At 35.7% G+C, this 23,695-nt stretch overlaps 1 protein-coding gene across 9 annotated transcripts in view; it reads right to left on the reverse strand.

The window, feature by feature from the left end:
• ROBO1 (roundabout guidance receptor 1) overlaps nucleotides 1-23,695 on the reverse strand; it is a 1,150,898-nt gene that overhangs the window by 116,625 nt on the left and 1,010,578 nt on the right. The gene's annotated exons all lie outside the window — the stretch shown is intronic.

Below are 23,695 nucleotides of genomic sequence, written 5' to 3' on the forward strand. Positions count from 1 at the left end.
AAAGAAAGAAAGAAAGAAAGAAAGAAAGAAAGAAAGAAAGAAAGAAAAGGAAGGAGAAAAGAAAGAAAGAAAGAAAGAAAGAAAGAAAGAAAGAAAGAAAAGAAAGAAAGAAAAAGAGAAAGAGAAAGATTAAGAGATACAAAACAGAAGGCAGGAAAGGACTACTCAAACATAATTTTTTGTTTTAATCATAAACTTGGAGTTTATTGAAACCACTAGTTTACAAAGGTGGGGTCATACTGTTTTGCAGTATTTTAATTGCTTAGTTTCAATCCAGATACCCAAACTAGACATTGCATCCAAGTCTTTATATATTAGGACAAATCAAATATTAACAGTGCAGTTTTAATTTCTGTGGCTTTAGAACTTAATATTTTTTCAGTCGTTTTTTTTAAAACAATAATCATGATTCTCTCGGTACCATTACAAAAACCACACAGGGACTTTTCTCTGCATTGTTCATGACTCTGTCCCTCATACCTAGAATAATGCCTCACTCAGGTGATTTTTGTTGAATACAAACTACTTTTATAGACAAAATCTAGCCTGTTATTCAATGAAGCATTTCTATAAAGGTTTACAGCAGTTACAAGATGTGTTAATATATACTGTTTTCACATATACTTACCTAAATTTCAGACAGAATAATACAAAGAAATAAATGTCACACAAAAACAAACAAATCTTTCAAGAGTTAACTACTATCGTAACTTTGTATGCATTCTTCTTTTGGCTCTCTCTCACACACAATAGACAGATATAGATTAGATGCAGATACAGATGTACAGATATAGATAGATATAAAGATCTACATCTACACACACACTTTCATTAAAGTAAGATCACGTGGTATATGCTCTGCTGTATGCATTTCCAACTCAATAATATGTTGAGAATATTTTGCATTTTAAATGTTGAAGATCATGTATACAGATCCTCCCCTTTAACCTCAATGACAAAATAGTATTCCATTGTGCACAGGATTCCTTTACACATAATATTCCATCATATAGATTTATCATATTTTACCAAACTATTCCCCTACTGATAGATGTTTAAGAGAATTCATTTTCCCTCTTCTAAATCAGCATTCTTTTGCATATATCTTTTCTCACATGTGCAATTATCTCCTTAGAAGAACTCAAAGTGTGATTCTTAATTCAAATGTATTCCCAACCTGCAGGCTATTGGTTCACAGTGCTATTTTATGTTTTATAAAGTGGCTTTTGTGTGAATATATCATTTAAATTTGGTCTTTCTCATACCCCTGCTGTGAGGCTGTAAGGGCAAGTGTTATAATAACTTCATTTTTCACTTAAGGAACCAGCAGCTCAGAAACTATAACCTCTTTTCCTGTATACCTGCACTATGCCCATCATCACAATATGTTTTAATTTTGCATTTAAACGCCAGATTTCCTCCCTGACTGTGAACTCTGAGGCAGAGAAGCATATCTAATTCGTCTTTATAGCCCCAAGGACCTGTCACAATATCTAGCAAATAATAAAAAAAAAAAAAATTGTGGAAGGAAAGTGACTTGCCCAATGTCACTTAGCAAGTTGGAACAGATATTCCCCAAGAGATATGTCTTTGGCTACATGAGATGTACAAATGACAGGAAACACACAGCCCACAGCACGGTTATAATTGCTATTTAATAAACTTGAATTTAATAGGCTTCATTTCTTGAGGTTCAGAAAATTCGGATCCATACTATTAAGATGTACTGTAACCTTTTGTCATGTACTTATTTTGCAACACCTCACCTAAACATTTCTAAAACCTTGAGGAAACAAAATTATTCCTGCAAAAATGAAGGTAACACATTCTATTCCTGATAGGAAAGTTAAATGATCTGATAAGTGGTCCTTAGATGTTCCTTTACTGGTTCTTTAATTTTGGACAAGATACTGAGCCTCTTATGTCTCAGAATCTAACCTTAAATGTTTCTGCATATTTAGGTAGTCAGTTCATTTCTGAAGGGATTGTACATTAGTAAGTAAAAATTATAGCAAAATAAGAGGAAGTAAACTCTTAAAATGCTGTAAGTGTTCCTTTTGCTTTAAAAGCCAGTGAATTATATGTACAATAAAATGTAAGGCTTTAAGGATAATTTTAAAATACACTCAAATGTGGAAAAAAATGAAAGTCAAAGAATGATAAAGTATAAATAATTTTCAACGGTACAGACATTTTTACAGTTTCAGTATAATATAGTACTAATTTACTTTTACAAATCTTAAATACTTGGGAATTTAGAGTTTTAAATCAACTTGCTAATCCACATGTGGGGTACCAATTAACATTATATATTGCAGCCCAACATTGTTATATTTTGAAAGAATCCCTATACATGAAGAAGGGAAATTTAGTTAACATGAGTTATGAGAGGAGATTCTCATAACTGCCAGGAGATTCTCAAGGAAAAAATTCCAACCTTGCAGTAAATGGGAGGAAACGATAACTTAGATGAACTACAAATTCAAAGAAAGCCATCAAGTCATGAAGAATGTGTTGTTCACATCCCATTCCTATAGCTCTAGCTGTACCCGTGACCTTGAACGACATGGGTTTGAGCTGTGTGGGTCCACTTCAATGCAGATTTTGGTATAATTATGGTATAGTACTAGAAATGTATTTTCTCTTATGATTTTCTTAATAACATTTTTTTTTCTCTAGCTTATGTTATTGTAAGAATTCAGTATAAAGTACACATAGCATACAAAATATGTGCGTTTATGTTACCTGTAAGGCGTCAGTCAACAGTGGGCTATTAGCAATTGAGTTTTTGGGGAATCAAGAGTTACACACAGATTTTTGACTGTGCAGGGAGGACGTAGGCACCCCTAACGTCTGTGGTGTTCAAGATTCAAGTGTTTATCACACTTGGCTCAATCTTCAAAAAGTTTTCTAAATTCATTGACCAGGAGACTTATGTTTTGGAAACACAAGGCTATGTTTCTTTACTAAATATAAAAAGAAAAAACTGCTCCTGTTCTATAAAATTTTATTTTACAAATTGCTTTGCTAAACCATATATACTGTTCAAATACAAAATACCTCACCAGGCATTTTACAAAATATTTTCTCTGTCCTTTGTAAGTAAATACTTACTGGTAGTATGGACCACTATGACATGTATTTCTACAAGAAGTGTTTTCAAATGAATTAGGTGTCTTGAGAAGCTTTTTCATTAGAATCATAATATGACCAAAAGCATACATTTATCATATCTGTTTATTTATATATAATTTCTGTACCAAAAAAACACTAAAGTAACTAATTGAGGCCTGAAAATAAAATATGAACCTCACAACTCATTTTTTGATGAGAAATATATATATTTTTTCTTGAATAACAGCATAGATATTAATCCTCCATGGCTACATGAAGTCAACTAAATTGCATCTCCCCCCCCACCTCCCAGTGGTATTCTTTACCAACTCTATCTGGTTGGAACCAACTCAAAATGAAAATATATGCAAAACGTAAAAAAAAAAAAAAAAAAGATTTCTAAAGCACAGATGATCTTTCAAATTGATCAAAAGTAGATATATCCACATAGGAAGGCAAAGTGAGCATGGGAACTGGAATCACCGTCTCTAGGTACATGTGAGGGCAGGCAAGGTATCACTCCTCTGTATCTGTTTTTCATTTCTAAATTGGGCATACTCTTTTTTTTTTATTTTTTTTTAATGTTTATTTATTTTTGAGACAGAGAGAGAGACACAGCATGAACGGGGGAGGGGTAGAGAGAGAGGGAGACACAGAGTCGGAAGAAAGCTCCAGGCTCTGAGCCATCAGCCCAGAGCCCGACGCAGGGCTCGAACTCGCAGACCACGAAGTCGTGACCTGAGCCGAAGTCGGACGCTTAACCGACTGAGTCACCCAGGCGCCCCTAAATTGGGCATACTCTTAACATACATCTCCAAGGATATTGAGATGAATCATATAAAGTACTCAGAAAAATGCTTGCACATTATTTTGTGTTATACTTAGGGATTTAATGATTAAAACAGAGATTTGTCTAATCAAAATGAATCTTCCCTTGTAAGACTACATCCAGAAGCTTTTTATTAAAATTAATTAGTGACACATCTTCCATTGCTTTTGTCAGAAAAATGTTTGTTCGCATCAACATAGCAAAGCCTTAGAAGCAAGAAATTCTCTGACCAATCATGCCTTTCTTATTTCCTCCAAACCAGTGATTCTTTATAAGGGCAGTCACCTACCTTCTCCCAGGAAATATGTGGGCATGTCTGAAGATATTTGTGGTTGTCACGACTGAGACAGGGGAAAGGTGGTGCTATTACCCCCTAGAGGGTAAAGTCTCCTACAAGGCACAGAGGAGTCCTCCACAAATAAGGACGTATCACAGCCAAGATGTCAGTAGTGCTGATGCTGAGAAATTTTGTTCTAAAGGCTTGGCTCTGGCCTAAAGGTAAATGCTGGATTAAAATGACAGGAGGGAGGGGTAGTTAAAATTAGACAAAATAGTAAGTGTTTATTCTAGGGGCACCTAGGTGGCTCAGTCCGTTAAGTGTCCAACTTCAGATTAGGTCATGATCTTGCAGTTCATGAATTCAATCCCCACATTGGGCTCTGTGCTGACAGCTTGGAGCCTAGAGCCTGCTTCAGATTCTGTATGTGTGTCCCTCTCTCTTCCCCTCCTTCACTCATGCTCTCTCTCAAAGAAAATAAATAGAAAAGAAAGAAAACATTAAAAAAATGGTTTTCTATTCGGGAAATCATTGCTGCGACTTCTGAGATTAGTATAAATACCCCCTCACACCTTCTACCTTATTAGTAAGATAATTTCATTATGAAATACTACATTCCTTTCTATACTCACCGACAATAATGGTTAAGGGTCCCAAAACAGACATTACAACCTAAATGGGAAACTAAACAAGCCTCAAGAAACCTTGAAGAAACTTACATCCTTAGAGATGTGAGAGATGCAAACCGACAAAAGGGAAGGAAGAAACAATAAAATGCAGCAAACAGAGAAATAAAAAAAAATAATAATAATGATGAAAACGGTAGTCCTCTATTTCTACAAATTCAAATTGATTTTGGCATTATGTCAACGGCTGAATTGAAACAGAGCTAAGCAAAAGCCATCCTTTTATTCTCAATGGTCACAACTGTAGATGACATGGTGGCCTGTTTTATTCAATAAAAAGAACAGAAAAAAACATAGTACAATAACTGATCAAATATAACACACCAGCTCTCAAGCAGTACAGTACCTCTTTTAACAATCACCATTTTATGTTGAGTCATACAATGATATTGATTGTAACGAGTGGCTTTATACGTTCTAAATCTTAGTGCCCCTTTGCAAACCAAAAATTGACATTTCCTCTCTACACAGAAAGGAAAAATATGTCTAACACACACAGAACACTATAAATATGAAAACAGCCATATTTAGAATAAGCTAAGAAATATTTCTTGGCAGGTCTCTTCCAGCAACTGGATCTGACAGGCAAATTGTAAACCTATCAAAAAGGAGTTTGTATAATGAACAGACACAAAGTTACACACTGCACTGCTGAAACACTTCTTCAATTAACATAATCCAGTGGTGCAGAGGCTGAACGTGTTAAGCCTTCAGACAATATGCTGGCATCCAGCCTATGTCAAAAATCTAAGGCAGAGATCCTACTTCCTCATTACCATATACCTTACCAGACCACAGTGGTAACCACATTAGAAACCCACATTTCCATAAGCTCTAGACAGTGCTTAAAAGGGGGCCTCAGCTATCTACATACCTGATAAAAGCAAAACAAAACAAAAGTCCCAGTGGACTTGCCTCCCTTTTGGGAAGGAGACAGAGAAGGAAGAAAAAGAAGAAAGTGGTAAGGAATTTTAAAGTTTTAAATATCTTCACACTTTATAGTTTTCTTCAGAATAGCCTCAGATGGTTTTTTTTTAAATGTTTCAGAGACATTAAGGTAAAGGACACATCAATGTAATTTGATATATATCAATGTATTTGATATCAATGTATCATTTGATTCTTATAAACTAGCATTTTCCCTAAAGAAATAATACATGGTCATTTTCCTTAGGGGTATAAAAAGCTTTCTCTCCTACTACTTAAAGATTTCTTCGAAGCTGTTGAAAATCTCTTTCTAGAATGTTTTCATCTTTACTAGACTGTTTACCAAATACTGACATAGTATAGACAAGTCAGGTATAAGGTGTAAGGTCTACCTTTTTAACCAAAAAAAGAATCATTTTATATTCCTGGTAAGCATGAAAAGATCAGAATCAGAACTTCAATAAGACTTCTTATTTCCAGAATACAAGAAGAAAATCTGATTATTTTTGTACACATTGAAGCATGTTTTCTTTAAAAAGGTAAATTAAGCCTTTTGACTGGTTATTCAATGAAGTATACAGCTTACCCTGCAATCAGTACTTAAAATCAGACATAAAGATGAACTTAAAATGAACTCCTTGGTATGTCTTCATTTTCCACCCTAAAGCAAGTCAGATGATTTGCAGTATCTGTTACAGAGGAATTTTTTTTTTCAGGCATCACCCCACAACGTTAGCCATACACCTCTAGGTTAACATACTAAACCAACTGGGGCTAATTAACTAGTTTGGCTACATGAAATCTTTTCTGCTTTTAATTATATTAACTTAATGTGACTTGAAGTCAGCAGACCCAAAATGAAACCACTAATTATATTAAGGGCTTCAAAGATGATTTCAAATTGCTAACCACCAAACTGTCATATAATTTATCTCATTTCCTTTAATGGATTTTGCATTTAAAATCTGTGTTCCTTACTAGAAATACTATTTTCAAAATACATCATAATAGTGGATTACAAGAATAATGATTTAGAACGCTAAACGAGAAATATGTTTAAATAATACATATAAGACATACACAGTTGTCATTATACCAATGAGATATTGTGCAGTATGAATGTTTAGAAATTTCAGAAAGATTTAAAGGCTTGGAAATATTCATTTACAGTAGTAAAGGCTTGATAAGCAGGGTTAACATGAGTGAAATAATAACCTGGGTTTGGAAATAATTTTTTTTTGAAAAATTTGATTCTTTGCCACTGTTGTGATACTATTTTTGCAAAGTAAATGAGAGGAGAGGTTTTGAATTATAGTCTAGTATATATCATCCTTAAACAATGTATTACTAACTGTCTTTGGGCAGAATATCTCTTCTTAGTAATGTTGTCAATTCTGCCTGGATCTTTGACCCACAGAATAGATATCAAGCTGTTGTGAACTAGAGGAGAAGTACTTTGCATGGGCTTAAGACTTCTTAATGACAATGAGATGCAGGTACCCCAGATGGCCAGTCATCGCCCCCAGACATTCTCCTTGGTGAAATAAACTGCAGGGCAGTTTTGGATGGTCCCTAAGGACTCCTTTCAACAGAGACATGTAGAGAAGAGAAGAGTCACAATAACAGCTTTTATTTATTTATTTTTTTCAAATTTAGCATTAATTCAACAACGACAACAAAAATAAACGAAAAAAGATATCTGACTTGAGCAGGGAGACAAAGGAATACCCACTACTTTCCAATCTGGCTGCAAAAGTGGTATCGATCCTGAATGTAAACGCTACAGATTAAAGCATCCATGTTTTCTAACACACTACAATAGCATCTTTCAAAAACAACCTTGCTTTATTGCATTCTAAATTAAGCAAAAAAAAAAAAAAAAAAAAAAAAGACTGGTGGTAGTGGGGTTATATACATGAATGATGGACAAAGAATTGGATAAACTACATGTCTCATAGCAATCTAAAAAATTACGAGTAAAAGATAATTCACATAATTCAGACTTTACACAATAACAAAGAAATTAGCAGTATTTCTTAGTTGGTGATATTTCTTACACCTCCAGGTAAGTAGTTCAGTAAGAACAGTTAGGGAAAAAAAAGCCATGTTTAGAATGAAATAATTTCATGCTTTTATTAATTATGTTTTAACATCATATAGAGGTACTTTATATTTCTCAATATACGCATTAATAATTGTGTTCTTGTTTCACTCTTTGGAACCTAAATTTTAACATAGTTGGTAATCAGATACAAATTTAAATTTCTGATCAATTTCCACTATCAACAATCACTGATATAAAACAATTTCTATTTCTCTAGTCACCATAAACACCTTTCTTAAGTATATGAATACATTTCAAGAAAATATTTGTTTATTCTATTTATTTCTACTACTCCTGTCGTGCAAAAAATAAAGCTTTTTAAAATATCATGTATTCATGACAACATGGTTTCATAGTCAAGTCCCAAACATAAGTTTTATTTTAAATAAATACATAAACAACAAACCAGGGTCAGCCAAATCACACTACTTCCTGGGTAACAAAGTTTATATACTCCCACGTTTCCTAAAGGCTACTATCTGTCAATCATTTTCTGCAAAATGTTCAACTCTCCCTATTCCTTTATCATTTTGGTTCACAGAGACCTGACAGAGAGACAGAGAGACAGAGAGAGAGAGACAGAGACAGAGAGAGACAGAGAGAGAAGGAAAGAAAGAGAAGGAGGAGAAGGAAGGGAAAAAATGCACTGTTCTAAATATTTCCCACACAAGTCTCTTGATTAGATGTGACCTGCTTTCATGATGCACATGCAAAAGTTGTTAGGTAAAGCTACCATGTACTCATTACCAGTTCAGCATGGACTCGTGACACAGAGCGGCTGTACCCCAGAAACTGGGAAACTGAGTTTTAAACTGTGACAAACAGATTATAGAGTAGTATTTACAATGTTGTGTTTTTTTTTTTACTGGAGATTATTTTAAAAATTAATTCGGTCAGATTTTAATCACATGGTAAAAAGTTTTCACCTGGATATTACTAATCCATTGACTCATCCATTCTTATGCCAAGCCCATTTCCTGTCCTACAGCCTACTCAAATTATAAATAATGTCCATGGGATTTGCACCAAAAAAAACATCTTACATAACAAAAAGATGCCTGGGTAAGTACATATTCATTAGCAAAAAATATGAAAATGACAAACCGAAAGCAATCAAATGACACTTTGCCTTTTTCTTGCTGACATTAAAAGGGACAGCATGCCAAGGGGAAAACCATAACTTGTGGGTCTTTCAACTGTTCTCTCAGGAGAAGAGAGAGGGAAAAAAATAGGCAATTGGGATCTCTCTACTGGTGTCCCATATTTGCTTAGGCTACATGCATAGAAGAGAACATGATCCAATTTCATTTGTTTGCTGGTACACTTCACAACACCATTGAAAAACCCACATGATTTCGGCCAGGAGTTTAAACACACTGGGTCATCAGAGGGAGGCAACAAGAGACTCCTGCAGAAAAAGCAATTATCCCAGTGGGAACACGTGGCTCTACCCAGCTTGGGGAGCTGCCAGCTGAGAACACAGGCCTGAGAGAATCGCTGCCTAGGACTATGGCAGCTGCATCTCTCTGTTATTTGCAGTTCTCCTACTGAACGTTTCATTTCTCCCTCACGGCAACTTACAAATCGGTAGTTGGCGGTGTGCTGCCGCAGAAGCACACCTATGATAATCTGATTATAGACTAGCTCAGGAAGAGCCGTATCGTTAATTGCAGGCAAGTGGGAACCATCCTACAGAGCGACACAGTTAAGTCCCAGGGAGAGGACGATTTTCTCTGTGAAGGTATAAATTGTGACCTTTCTGTCTATCTAGTTTATATCACCAGAGGACCTTTCTGTGAATCCTCATTTTAACAAGGGATAACAGAAAAGAAACACAGTCTCCTTAAAACGCACCTATTTCTCTCAACCGTGGCTCAAATCAACGTGAAGACCTGGGTTTGGCATTTTCTGTTCGAGGCCCATTTTCTTGAGCCAGTCGCCGTTATGTAGCCTAAAGCAATCAACCGAGAAGGCCCCCTTGAATTTATTGTATTTCAAATCAGGGGCAGACAACTGCTTAGTGCTGGTGAGATGGAGAGCGGATAAACAGCGAAGGCTTTTAGCTGATTCCCCAGGTGTCTGCTTCCCCAGTTATTAAGATCAGAACCCAAAAGTCAGTCCTGTAGCAAGGAGATAATATAAAGAGTGGTTTTGGGAGAGAATAGACTTTTCTAGCTATCTGCTAAAAGTAAGAAAGTTGATTGATTTTTACCTCCATGAAAATTATAGGTGTTACACGGTAGTATTCTGTATGCATATGAAAAATTAATTTAGCTCACAGCTGTTAAAGTTAATGTATTAGTTCCTTCACAGTTCTCATGAAACAATGCCCTGCTGTTTTAAAGGTAAAAACACAATCTTATGGGCAATTTTCACTTTTCTACAAAACCAGGTTTGCTTTTTATCACCTTGTCCAACCATCTGGCTATAATTCTGAATTTACATACAGTCGCTGTTAGGAGAGCCTGAAATAAAAATCTATGGAGGAATTATGACCATACTCTGGAAATAAAGATGACAAATGCTCACAGTATTTGAGGGAAGAAAAAGCTCATTTTCAAACACTTGGCTCTTTCGAGTTACAAGTGCACCAGCTGAAAATACTTTTCAAACAGTAAATCCGTTTGTGTCTCCATAAGTTCTTATGCTTAGTTCTTCTCTATAGTTTTGGTTCAGTGTGAGAATTGCCCTCACCACCAAATGCCTTGCTAAGATAATGCCTTTTCCAGAGACCGTATAATATGGTTACTCTTGAAATTTAAATTCACTTATATTCTGAAGAAGATACATAACAATGGCAGAAAAAAAATCAAATCAATGTTGAGTATGCAAGGGATTCTCTGATTCAGAAATTCAGAATGACTTTATGGAAATTAAGTAAGGAGAATTACTTTATGGAAACACTCGTAATTTGAAAAAATTAAAAAGTAATATAAGCATTTAATACTATTTATTAAGGATCTCTACAAGTATGAACATCCCTAAAAGTAGATACAAATCGAAGTAAACACCCATTCCCATTCTGTGGTATTTTAATCCCAAGGAGTTAAAGGAGAGCAAGAGAAGACTTGCAAAAGACAAGCTTAATTGATTAATCAGAAGTCAGGACTCATCAGACCAGAGTCAGAGATTCAATAGCCATATGGCCAGTGCTTCATTCTTTTTTATTGATCACAAGACTATGCCAGAACCTAGCTACATTATTTGGCAAATGTGTGCCTCCTTTCATAAGGGACACGTGATAAGATAGAAATAATAACCCTCTTCTCCCCCACACTACTCATGTTAAAACAAATGAAAATATATCTAAGTACTACTAAGAAAGCAAATAGGGTAATTTACACATGTGAGGAAGACGATAAAATCCTGAGGAAAAATGGTTTGAGGCTAGAGCTTTAAAGGAACTATCTTTGATGGTCTACATTAAGCTTCAGAACTACCCACACACATTTCTCACTATTTCCTGAGAACTAATGATTCACTCATGGACAACAAAAGAAATAAAAACAAATGTATCCTGACCCCTTATATTTCTATAGTTATCTGTGAAAAAGAAATTAAAGAGGAAATGGTGTATCTGAAAAGTATTTCAAAAATCATTTGGACTGTTTAGGACAATCTTTCTCGGATATTAAAGGTTCAGTTCCCTGTCCAAGACAAAAGCTTACCGAACAGAAAATCTAGGGCGGAAAGTACTAACAGTGTTAGCAATCTCAGTGTTTTGAAGTGCTCCTGACCCTAAGTCTACAAGTCTTGTTTGAACTTTGAGTTGAAATTCAGATTTTTGGAAATCCTAGGTTGCATCCATAAAAACCTAAGTAGAAAATTCCAGGATTAAGTGTTGGGAAAGGTGCTTATAGAAAGGATGTCAATCAGTGGGAAGATCAAGGAACAAGATAAAGTCAATTAAACAAACAAACAAACTTTATCCCATGTTCTTGCCTCTCTTCCACATGCAATATAAATTCTATAATGGCAAAGAGCTTATCATATGTTAGCAGATAGCTCAACACCTACATAGAAGACAAAATACCAGATTTTTCAAGATCTAAGAAATCAGACACACAGAATTCCTTGATTTCATTCATCACTTCTTCAGAAAAAGGCTTGGTATTTTAGAATTTATGTTAGAAGCACATCATTTTACATTGCCTTGCAGAGAACAAATTCAAATTCTGATGTCTTAATATCAAGGTAATAAATAAATTTAAATTCTCTGATGATCCAACAGTTTGAAAGGACTTAACCACAAAAACCTAACACCTGAAAAAATTAAGTCCTAAGTGTAAAATGCCCTTGATGGTTTTCTCCAAAAACACTTGAAAACTGTATCAGGGAATCTATGGTACACTCCGTAAGTGTACCAATGTATTTAAACAGCAATCTGGATTATTATTGTTGTATTTAATGAAAATCAGAATATGTCAACATGTGCTACATACATGACACTGTCACATCCATCATCTTTCGTTTTTACAAGAGTCTTACAAGGGGAAGTATATTTTCCTATTTGGGGATGAGAGACCCAAGGCACTGAGAATACCAGAAACACGCTCCAGTTTTGCAAGTGCATTGGAGCTCATTCTCTGCAGACCCAAGATAAAGCTTATATAGAGTTCTTCCTTTTGAACAAAAGCAGGAACTCATATTTTCTTTGCATCCCACACCACAAACCACAAATTAGCAATATCCTACAAATGTATATATCCCAAGACTCAAGGGCGTGGCAAAGAAATAGGTGCTATTGGTGGACCTCCCTGAGAGTGCTAGCTTGATAGACCTCCTTCCCATCTCCATATTTAAGCCTGACTGATCTGGATATCCAACCTAATTGCCATTAATCCGTCTAGCTGCCAGTGGAAAAATGTGCATGTTTACACTTGACATATGCATGTGTTCTTTGCAAGTAAAGTGGAGTTAGGTAAATATTTTATATTAGTTTCTATACAGAGGAATGGTTCCTCTTTTTCCATATAAACATGCAGTTCATATCATGGAATGTTTATAATTTAAACAGAATGTTTATAAGCTTCCCTAATAAAGATGGGGAAACCTGACATGATCTTTTATAAGCATGATGCATGGGGCACTATAGTGATGTAATAATGTCTTGGTGAAAGAAGAGTGACACTGTGAATGTTAGAAGACAAAGAAACATGAAATAATGGATTCCTGAGCAAATTACACATTATCCACTCAAGGAGACAATTTTCCATTATTTTCAACCAGTTTTATACATATTGAGATCAACTGCTCTTGAAATTTTCCCATACAAGATGATGCTCTTAAAGGTGACTTAAATATGAGCCTCTGTCTACTGTGACCAGCCTTTAAAGCTTCGTGATCACCTACATTTATAAGATTTAAGAAGAGAAAACCTTATGCCATCTGTTAGTAATTTTGTTAATGCACACCAGATTATTTTACAAGTGTACTATTTATCATATTATCAAATTCTTTGAGTTTAAGGAGATAAAAATTGAAGTAGTCAGATGTTACCAATAGAATGTTGGTACTTTTAAAGCAACTATCCTTTAAACAAAAGAAATGCAAAATCAGCATTAGTTTAGAAATCAGCCTCAGCATAAAATCTGGGATTATTTTTTGAGAGAATGTCTTTAAATAAAAGTGATAATATGGACAAGATTGAGAAATAAAGTCAATCTTAGCCGATTACAAATAATGAAAAAGAAATCCCAACCCCCTTTAAAGTGGTCAGATTAAAAATAATTTAAAACTTAAAGGCTTAACATAATGTCTTTGATTTCTGCATCTTGGACCATGTTTTAAGGAAAGAATGCCTTGTACAATCAAGTGCACTTCTGAATCTACTACTTTGCTTCTAAGATTACAATTCATCCTGCCTATGGTAAACAGAAAACAAGTGAAGGCTTGGTCATCGTAAGCAAGCACAAAATTTACGAGCAATTAGAAAAGTCAACTTTTTATTAAAATACAGAATTTACCAGAAAGTATTCTGTTATGATTTAAATGTTTTCCAAATCACAGGTAAGATCTGTAAGCAATGCCTTAAGATAAATTTTAAAACTGTATTTTTAGAGAAGCATTTCATCTGTGCTTAACAGAACATCAAAAATGAAATAAACTGGTTAGAGCACCATCCTTGAAACCACAGATTATACCTTTAATTTGGCTAATGACTTTAACTCATAATTAAACAAAGTGCTCCCAGACAGTAGTAAAATTTCACTAGTCTTTGGCTATTTGGAGGAATATAATGGCCTGATCAAATATATCAAAGTCTCAGAAAATGAAGAAACACAGCTGCTTGAGTGAGCATGTATTATAAGGGGAACAAAAGGGTGAGGGAGGGGGGAAGCAACGTTTGTAAGTCTGCTTTCTCTATGAGTATACCAAACTAATCGGAAATTCTTATTACAGGCTTTGTCGTCTGACCATGTGTATTCATTTCGTAGGGTTATAATACTTCTGGTTAATATACTGTATTGATAATTACTTTGAATTATGGGGTACAACTTTTTTTAGCCGATTATTGACATTTCTGAGGCACTTCTTTTTGGAAGGTCTACTCCGACTGAAGTATCATGGATGCTAATCAGCGGCATACATCCCCATTAGGTTTCAGCCCAGTGAATTTCAGGAGTTGGCAGAATTCCATATGGAAGGAGGCTTGGGCAGATCTGCTAGGTACTCCTCTATGTCTTCTAATGTTGCTTTGGCTAAAACTAACATTTGGGCGGGATTAGATTTTGGAAAAATATTCTAAACTCTTTTTAAGGAAGTCTGTTTGGAAAAAAAAAATCGGAAGGCCAGAACCATCTCAGGAGGTTTAAAAGAGTTCTGACATGGGGCGCCTGGGTGGCACAGTCGGTTAAGCGTCCGACTTCAGCCAGGTCACGATCTCGCGGTCCGTGAGTTCGAGCCCCGCGTCAGGCTCTGGGCTGATGGCTCAGAGTCTGGAGCCTGTTTCCGATTCTGTGTCTCCCTCTCTCTCTGCTCCTCCCCCGTTCATGCTCTGTCTCTCTCTGTCCCAAAAATAAATAAACGTTGAAAAAAATTTTTTTAAAAAGTAAAGGGGTTTGCCTATTTACAGTCTCTCAAGTCAGCTCCATCTGGAAGATTCTGTATCTGTAAGTCACACTTATAGAGGTATCTTTACTCACATAATTAACTTGTAGAGTATCTCTTCCTTCACTTACTGTGAAGCTACTGGAAACCATGCTTTAGAGGAAAAAAAAATGGTGTGGATGATATGTCCTTTCCGTTTTATAGAGGAATAAGAACACCAATATAAAAAATATAGGAAAATAAAATCAAGTATGTTCAAATTAGCAACTTTTCAGTTCTAGGTATGCTAGAAAACAGTACTCTAATGTACATTTCATTCACTTAACAATTTCTAGAGAAATATATATGGAGCTGCCAACCTGAAGACAGACCCAGGGATTACAGCTGGTACTCAAGTATGTTATGTATATTAGAGGAGTAATTCGTAAACAAAGATTTCCAATAGATTAGAAAAAATACTTAATAAAACAGAAAGGCACAGATGACAGGGAGATAAATCTAGTGTGGATGTGCACAGTGGGATTTTACAGAAGACTCCTCTATAGAAGTTGCTTTAAATTGGAACCGGAACAATGAGTGAGTTAGACAAAGAGGGTATAGGGGTCAGAACATTTCCAAGCAGTAGGAATAGCGTATGCAAAGACTCTCATAATCTGTTCCTTCAAACCCTTGGCATCCGAGTTTGTAAATGCACCTCTAACACATAAATAATGAAAAACTAGGGCAACAACCAAATACTTACCAGAATTATGTTTATAATTATACTGTCATCTAAACTAATTTGAATGCTAGAACTGAGAATATCTTAGTTTAGTACAATTCTTTCATAAGAGTACTAAGACCTCCCAAGTGGGTCTGAAATGCTTGGCTTTCTTTTTTCTAGTTTCAGTGTCCAAACAGGAGTATGTGTAAAATTATTTAAATAGAATTACAAGTTTTGGAAAGATCAGGACAATCCGTGTGAAGATAAACCAGCCGTTCTCAACCAGCATACCTCATCTGAATCACAGCATTTCTCAATTCCCCTAAGAACTATACATAACTGGGGGCGCCTGGGTGGCGCAGTCGGTTAAGCGTCCGACTTCAGCCAGGTCACGATCTCGCGGTCCGTGGGTTCGAGCCCTGCGTCAGGCTCTGGGCTGATGGCTCAGAGCCTGGAGCTTGTGTCCGATTCTGTGTCTCCCTCTCTCTCTGCCCCTCCCCCGTTCATGCTCTGTCTCTCTCTATCCCAAAAATAAATAAACGTTGAAAAAAAAAATAAAAAAAAAAAGAACTATACATAACTGGATGCATGGGAGAAAAGTCAATTTGTTACACATAGTGAATGCCTTAGGGCAATAGGGCTTAAATTCTTTTGTGGAATCCCCTATTGATCATTGCATTTCACGATAAAGATGTACAGAGGACTCAAAATTGTTTTTTAATATCAGTATTAGTCTAAATACTTTACTCATAATATTCACCTAAACTGAATACTCTTGGTGATTCTGTAGAAAATGGAAATTTTCCCACAGTCGTCATTTGGATATACACAGAAATGTAGATGAGACATAAATGTCAGATCTCTTTTCTCATATGTATATATTTGTTTATTCAGAAAAGCTAAAATTGCTATGGCACAAACTGTTCCTGATTTTGCTTTTCTACAGTTTTTGATGACTAAATATACCCAGAGTTCAGGCAAGTATACCAACAACAGTAATAACCAGAACATCCATGACTAATACATGAAGATAGAGTGTATATAGAGTGTAAATGGTGACCATTTATAATGATATTTAACATGTATTTTCTCACTGAATTCCTACAATAACACCACTGAACCAACATAAGTATTATTAGACAATTCATTTCACCAGTGGAAACAATGACATTTATAGAGATCAAATGTCCATAAGATCATGCATTTAATAAGTGTTGAAACCTGAAGTTATATGGTCTTATGATACCTAAGACTATGTTTTATTGCACTAATCCACTTTGTTTCAATTATTAAATGTGAAAATTAACACAGTAGCATAGTACATAAATTCTTATATTTATTATTCTTAAAATTTTTTTAATGTTTATTTTTGAAAGAGAGAGAGAGAGAGAGAGGGAGGGAGGGAGGGAGGGGCAGACACACACACACACACACACACACACACACACACACACAGAATCCGAAGCAGGCTCCAGGCTCCAAGCTGTCAGCATAGAGCCCAACGCGGGCTCGAACTCACGAACTGAGTGATCATGTCCTGAGCCGAAGTCCGACATTTAACCGACTGAGTCACCCAGGCACCCCATAAACTTATTTTTTAACCGATTTCTTCAGTCCCATGCTTCATATTATAGACTTATATTGATTTAACTTAGAATTAAATCACGAAAAAACTTTTTTTGTTTAAAGAATATAAAATACGAAATATGTATGACTTGCTACATAAGATGGACAGGAAAATAAATTCTGGGTGACTACCCAGTTTCCTCTGACCTTCATAAAACAGAAGTACATATTTATTTTGCAGGAACACAACTTCAACTTCTCAGGGAAAAGGGGCTCTATGACATCAGCTGCATTAAGTGTGCTGATTTCCTCCAGGGGAGGAGAGGGGGAAAAGGAAGCAACAGACACTGAACAATAAAAGAAATCGGAAGACCAGAGGAAAGCACTAATCGGAGGAAGGGAGGAGGAGCAGATGGCTTAGGAGGGAGACATGTGGGAATTGGGGGGAAAGGAAGTAATTGGCAAGGAGAGGCTGAATGCCAAATTCATGAAGGATCTGGAGGACACTGGGGATTTGGATGGGATGTGAGTCAGCTGCTTTCCACCAAAATATCACACCAACGAGGGAAATCAAAGAAACCTAGAAAGACACACAGGAAGCAGAAAAGGATGGGAAAAAGAACTGATGACATACTTTATGCTTACAACTGTACCTCTCTAGCATGGGAATGGGAAGTGTTAAACAATTTTTTCAATGTATAACTGACTTTTGCTCCTAACTTCATTCATGATTTTCAAATCCTTAACCGGCTTATGAAAGAAATGATATAGGTAAGATGCTTCCATTTATTTTTTAACTATTTTTTACTTACCTTGTATGCGTGTGATTTTTTTATTCATATATAAATCAATTCCTTTAAACAGCCTAGGCTTAAGTTGACCAACGGTCCTGGTTTTCCCAGGACTAGGGGTTTTTAACTCAAATACCAGGATAGTGCCCAGGAAACCAGCATTGCTGGCCATCCCATCTAAGTCACCTTAAGAAAAAAATATTAATACACTTGCTCATGTTAAAATGTATTTATACTGTAATTTTTTTCTACATTTTTCAAAGAAGAATGAAAAAATCAGTATAGGTATGTGATAAGTAGATGAAAATGGGAATAAAATGGTTTCAAGTTTGACTGTGGCTTTGACGGAAATCACTATTTTATAATAAAACTATTCCCATCATCTGAATTATTTTTTCAATCAAGTAGAAAAAAGAACAAAAGTTTTTAAGACATAGAGGATACCCCTAGCATGCTACTACAGTATATAGAACAGGTAGGTGAAAATTTAAAAATTCAAGACACAGCTTATCTCATAGAATAATACAAGTCATTAAAAAGATGTTTGTCATTGGGGCGCCTGGGTGGCGCAGTCGGTTGAGCGTCCGACTTCAGCCAGGTCACGATCTCGCGGTCCGTGAGTTCGAGCCCCGCGTCAGGCTCTGGGCTGATGGCTCAGAGCCTGGAGCCTGTTTCCGATTCTGTGTCTCCCTCTCTCTCTGCCCCTCCCCCATTCATGCTCTGTCTCTCTCTGTCCCAAAAATAAATAAACCTTGAAAAAAATTAAAAAAAAAAAAAAGATGTTTGTCACAATGCCACATACAAAGGGAAGGGAAGAAGCATGTTTTATTCATCTGTAAATTTTAGTTCAAAAGCTAAGAATTTCAAACATGAAGAGATGAATGTCTTTTAAGCTTTTCTTTTAACTAGTAAAATGAAATCATTCAGGATAAATGACAGCCAAAGGTTATTATGAAGAAACTAACTCTGATATTTCAGAATTGAGTCCAGATAGATCTCACAATTTACACTGTACTATTACAGTGTTAGTTTTTACTATATTTTTATTATATCTATACAAAATTTTCAAGCCACTACATAAACAATATCTTCCTTAACTCAATTTCCCATTCATTATATAGTTTCTCATAATTGCTTAATTTTTCAGCAATATCTTTTGACATGTATATAGCTGATTATATTTGAACCTAGCTAATCCACAATTTGGACAGTTAATTATAAAACACATTCAGTTGAATAATCCACTGATTCATAATATCCTTAATATAAATCTTTCTTTCATCCTCTTTAGATAATCACCTCATATTTTTTTTTAAATTTTTTTTTAAAAAAAGTTTTTTTAACGTTTTATTTATTTTTGAGACAGGGAGAGACAGAGCATGAACAGGGGAGGGTCAGAGAGAGGGAGACACAGAATCTGAAACAGGCTCCAGGCTCCGAGCTGTCAGCACAGAGCCCGACTCGGGGCTCAAACTCACGGACTGCGAGATCATGACCTGAGCCGAAGTCGGCTGCTTAACCGACTGAGCCACCCAGGCGCCCCTTTAATTTTTTTTTTTAATGTTTATTTATTTTTGAGACAGAGAGAGACAGAGCATGAATAGGGGAGGGGCAGAGACACAGGGAGAAACAGAATCGGAAACAGGCTCCAGGCTCTGAGCCATCAGCCCAGAGCCTGACGCGGGGCTCGAAATCACGGACTGCGAGATCGTGACCTGGCTGAAGTCAGACGCTTAACCGACTGAGCCACCCAGGCGCCCCTCACCTCATATCTTTTGAGGTAGGGCTTCTAGTACCCAGAAAAAATATTTTTTGTTTATCTGAACTATAAATTTTGGTCTAATTTGAACAATTTCATGCCATCTTTATCAAACTACTCACCTTTCATTTTGTATAGATATTTATGTTATAGCTTTCATTACTGGAGATAATTTGGACTATTTTTTTTTTTTTAATATGGACTAATTCGTAAATGTACCAATCCTAGTTTTAAGACCACCATAACCTTCATTGTGTGAACTAACCTTTCCAGACCCTTGCGAACTTAAAGACAGTATTTTTTACCAGGAGCTAAAGGTTACTGTCATTCTAAATTGAAATTTACTCTGACAGCAAATAGAGTCATTATATATGTTGCAAAATCTGTAGGATTTTATGGAAATTAGGAATTGAGAACTTACTATTGTTCCTATAAATATTCATTTGCTAATCTATATCGAAAGGTTTCATTCCCAGTCATAAATCATCAGATCTCATATATAAATATATACAACTATCATTTTCTTTTATTAAAATAATGGTATCAATTTGCCCTCACAATTTATCACATGCTGAGGCAAACCATATAGTTGCTATTGTTTCATTAGCTACCACCTGGGTATTATTGCATAATATATTTTAGTTTATGAATACACTTGGGGTTTTGATTATAATAACTAATTAAATAAGTTTTATTTTATAAGCTATGTTCTTTGAGAGATTGGCCACCTCCTTGTAGCTATGCCTGCAGTTCCCATTGCTATAATCAGGAGAATGTGCATCTCATAGAGACCTAATAGCAGGGAAACTGATCTTTAGTATGTGACCCCAAAACTGTGTTGATTTATAATAAGCAACTTTGCCATGCAATGGCTTTTTAATATTTTTTTTTTTAAGTAATCTCTATCCCTGATGTGGGGCCCAACCTCATGACTCAAGAGTCACATGCTGTACTGACTAAACCAGCCAGGCACCCCTGCCATATAATATTACATTAGTTTCAGGTGAAAACAAAACAAAACAAAATAAAACAAAACAAAAACTGTGCACTAAGAAAACAATATTGGGGTGCCTGGCTTGCTCAGTCAGTTGAGGGACTGACTCTTGACTGTGGCTCAGGTCATGATCCCAGGGTCATGGGATCGAGCCCAATGTTGGGCTCTGCACTGAGTGTGAGGCCTGCTTAAGATTCTCTCTCTTTCTCTTTGTCTATCTCCCTCCCTCCTCTCCCCTTCTTCCTCTTTCTCTAAAACATGAAAGGAAGAAGGGAAAGGGAGGAGAGGGGAGGGGAGCGGAGGGGAGGGGAGGGGAGGGGAGGGGAGGGAAGGGAAGGGAAGGGAAGGGAAGGGAAGGGAAGGGAAGGGAATAATATTAAAATCCCCCAGGTTGGGGCGCCTAGGTGGCTCAGTCGGTTGAGTGTCTGACTTCGGCTCAGGTCATGATCTCACGGTTTGTGAGTTCGAGCCCCAGTTGGGCTCTGGGCTGACGGCTCAGAGCCTGGATCCTGCTTCAGAGTCTGTGTCTCCCTCTCTCTCTGCCCCTCCCCCACTCATGCTCTGTCTCTCTCTCTCAAAAATAAATAAACATTAAAAAAAAAAAAAAAGAAAAAATCCCCCAGGTCAACAAATATAAAATAAGAGGCACATTTTAAATAAACTTAATACCCTTTTATAAAATTTTGGCATCAGTAACTTTCTCTTCTCTCTTTACTAATGACTCTACATTCATTCAGAAAACCAATATCATACTAAAATTTTTCTTGAGCCTTTTGGGTTTAATTGCCAGCTTTTATTTAACAAAATCTTGTAACTGACCATCTTTACACATAAACCCTTTTATAATCTAGAAAAATATTTGTGATGTCTACTTTCAATTGTATTTAACTTTTTCTTTAATTCATGGACAATTTTAGTTTTTTTTATTAAAAACAAAATTATTTTCTTAAATATTTGGTATTACTTTTATTCCCCATTATTAACATCATCAATTTTTCACATTACAAAAAAAAATCTTGAATTTAAGTACAATATTTCCAAAATACAATAAAATAAACTAAATATATCACTCTTTATAAAGTATATCCAATGTTCTACATTAAAAAAAAAAAAGATTTTGGTCCTCTGATTCATCTCTGTGAGAAAATTTCATTTATTAATAATAATGGTTATGACTAATTCTCACTCATATTAAGTAAATCTATTTAATCCAGTCTTCCAGTTAAACTACTTCTATTTCTAATTCTAAATATAAATACTCGTGTTTAGGGAAAAAAAAAAAAAGGAAGAAAGACTAAACATTACCTAAGTCCTCCTTCAAATTATTCTAAGTAAGAAGTTCCAGAAGAGTTCTGAAAGATTCTCCTGTCAGTTAGGAAAATAAGAAAATGGTATTTATACATTGCTGGTTTATAATCATCACAGATCTAAAATTTGGCTCAGAATCCAGGTCAGTGTAAAAAGAAATGACTTAAGAACATCAAAAATACAGGTGCAGCTACAATTACATATTTGCCCTTTTTTGTAGGGTGTGTCTTTGTTCTCACAGCTGGGAGAGTCGTACTTTAAATTTTCAACAAAGAAAGCCACCACATTAAAGAACTCTAGAAATTCCTAGAACCAAAACTGTAGCAATAACCATGCAATCTTTACTTGCCTTTCATAAAGATATTATGTGCTTTAATCTCCTGTTCATCTGTGCTCAACACATTTGGCAAAGAGATGAAAACCATGATTTGAAAACAAAGCTTAGGAGAGAAGAATCACATAAAATATCTTAATAACCAATATCTCTTAAGACTTTACATTCAATTGGGGCGGGGGGAAGAATTGGAAAGAACGTCAGACATTCTGTTTCTGTCTTAAATTTTTGTTTTAATTACTCAATTTGAGTTTTGCCTAAAGGAAAACAAAAACAAAAACAAAAACAATTAGGATCTAAATAAGAACAGTAATTTTGAACTCAAACTGCTGATTTTAATCTATTCATCTCCCTGCATGTATAAATGTGCTTTTTACCTCGTGTTTTATCAGTTTCACAGCCATAATTTATACAAAACACACAGATGGTCTTGGAAATAGTAAAGTTTCAGATGTTACAACTTCCTAGCATATGGAACGCTATCGTGGATCATCATTTTGGCAGCATTTAAATGATTTTAAAATTATTTATACATTAACATGTTGGCATTGTTTCATAGCATTGGTATTGCAACTTTAAATGGTTTGATTCCTGATTGGAGGCACTTCTTATACTGACTCTACATTACTGACGAGTAGGGGAACAGAAGCCCTGTATTTACAGTAGATAGCACCCTCTGGACAGCAACGGGTAAATGAAGATCCAATAATGAATTAAACATTTTGGCATAAACCATAACATCTCTTCACATTTCATAGATGATACAACAGGAGGTTCTAGGAATTATTACAAACCAAATTTACCATAGCAGTTTTAAACTGTTAATATCACAGAAGATGCACAGATACACACATATGCACACACACAAAAAACCTTGAAGTCTGACCTTTCAAAATGTGAGACTACAATCACCTTCATTTTTTTATCCATTATCTTAGATACAACATAAAGAGAATTGCTTCTACTCTGTGTCTGATTTCAATCTTCCCAGTCTCTTCCGAACCAGTTCTTTGAGGTTTCAACCCCTTAACTCCACTGAAACTGCTCTTGTGAAGGTCATCAGTGACTGACCACCAAGTGGTTAAACCGAATGATCAATTCCCAGTCCTTACATTGTGTGTTGGAAGGGCTGCCACTGACTCAGTCTTTGTCACCTCCCTAACATCCTGTCTCTGCTTGGCTGTCCTCTGCTGTCCCTCTTTTCTCACCCGCTCCCTCTCAGACTCAACTGATCTTTCTGCCTCTTCTCCCTG

This window comes from Herpailurus yagouaroundi, unplaced genomic scaffold, assembly GCF_014898765.1.
Source record: "Herpailurus yagouaroundi ecotype Mexico unplaced genomic scaffold, PumYag 162, whole genome shotgun sequence".
In the NCBI taxonomy this organism is placed as follows: Eukaryota; Metazoa; Chordata; class Mammalia; order Carnivora; family Felidae; genus Herpailurus; species Herpailurus yagouaroundi.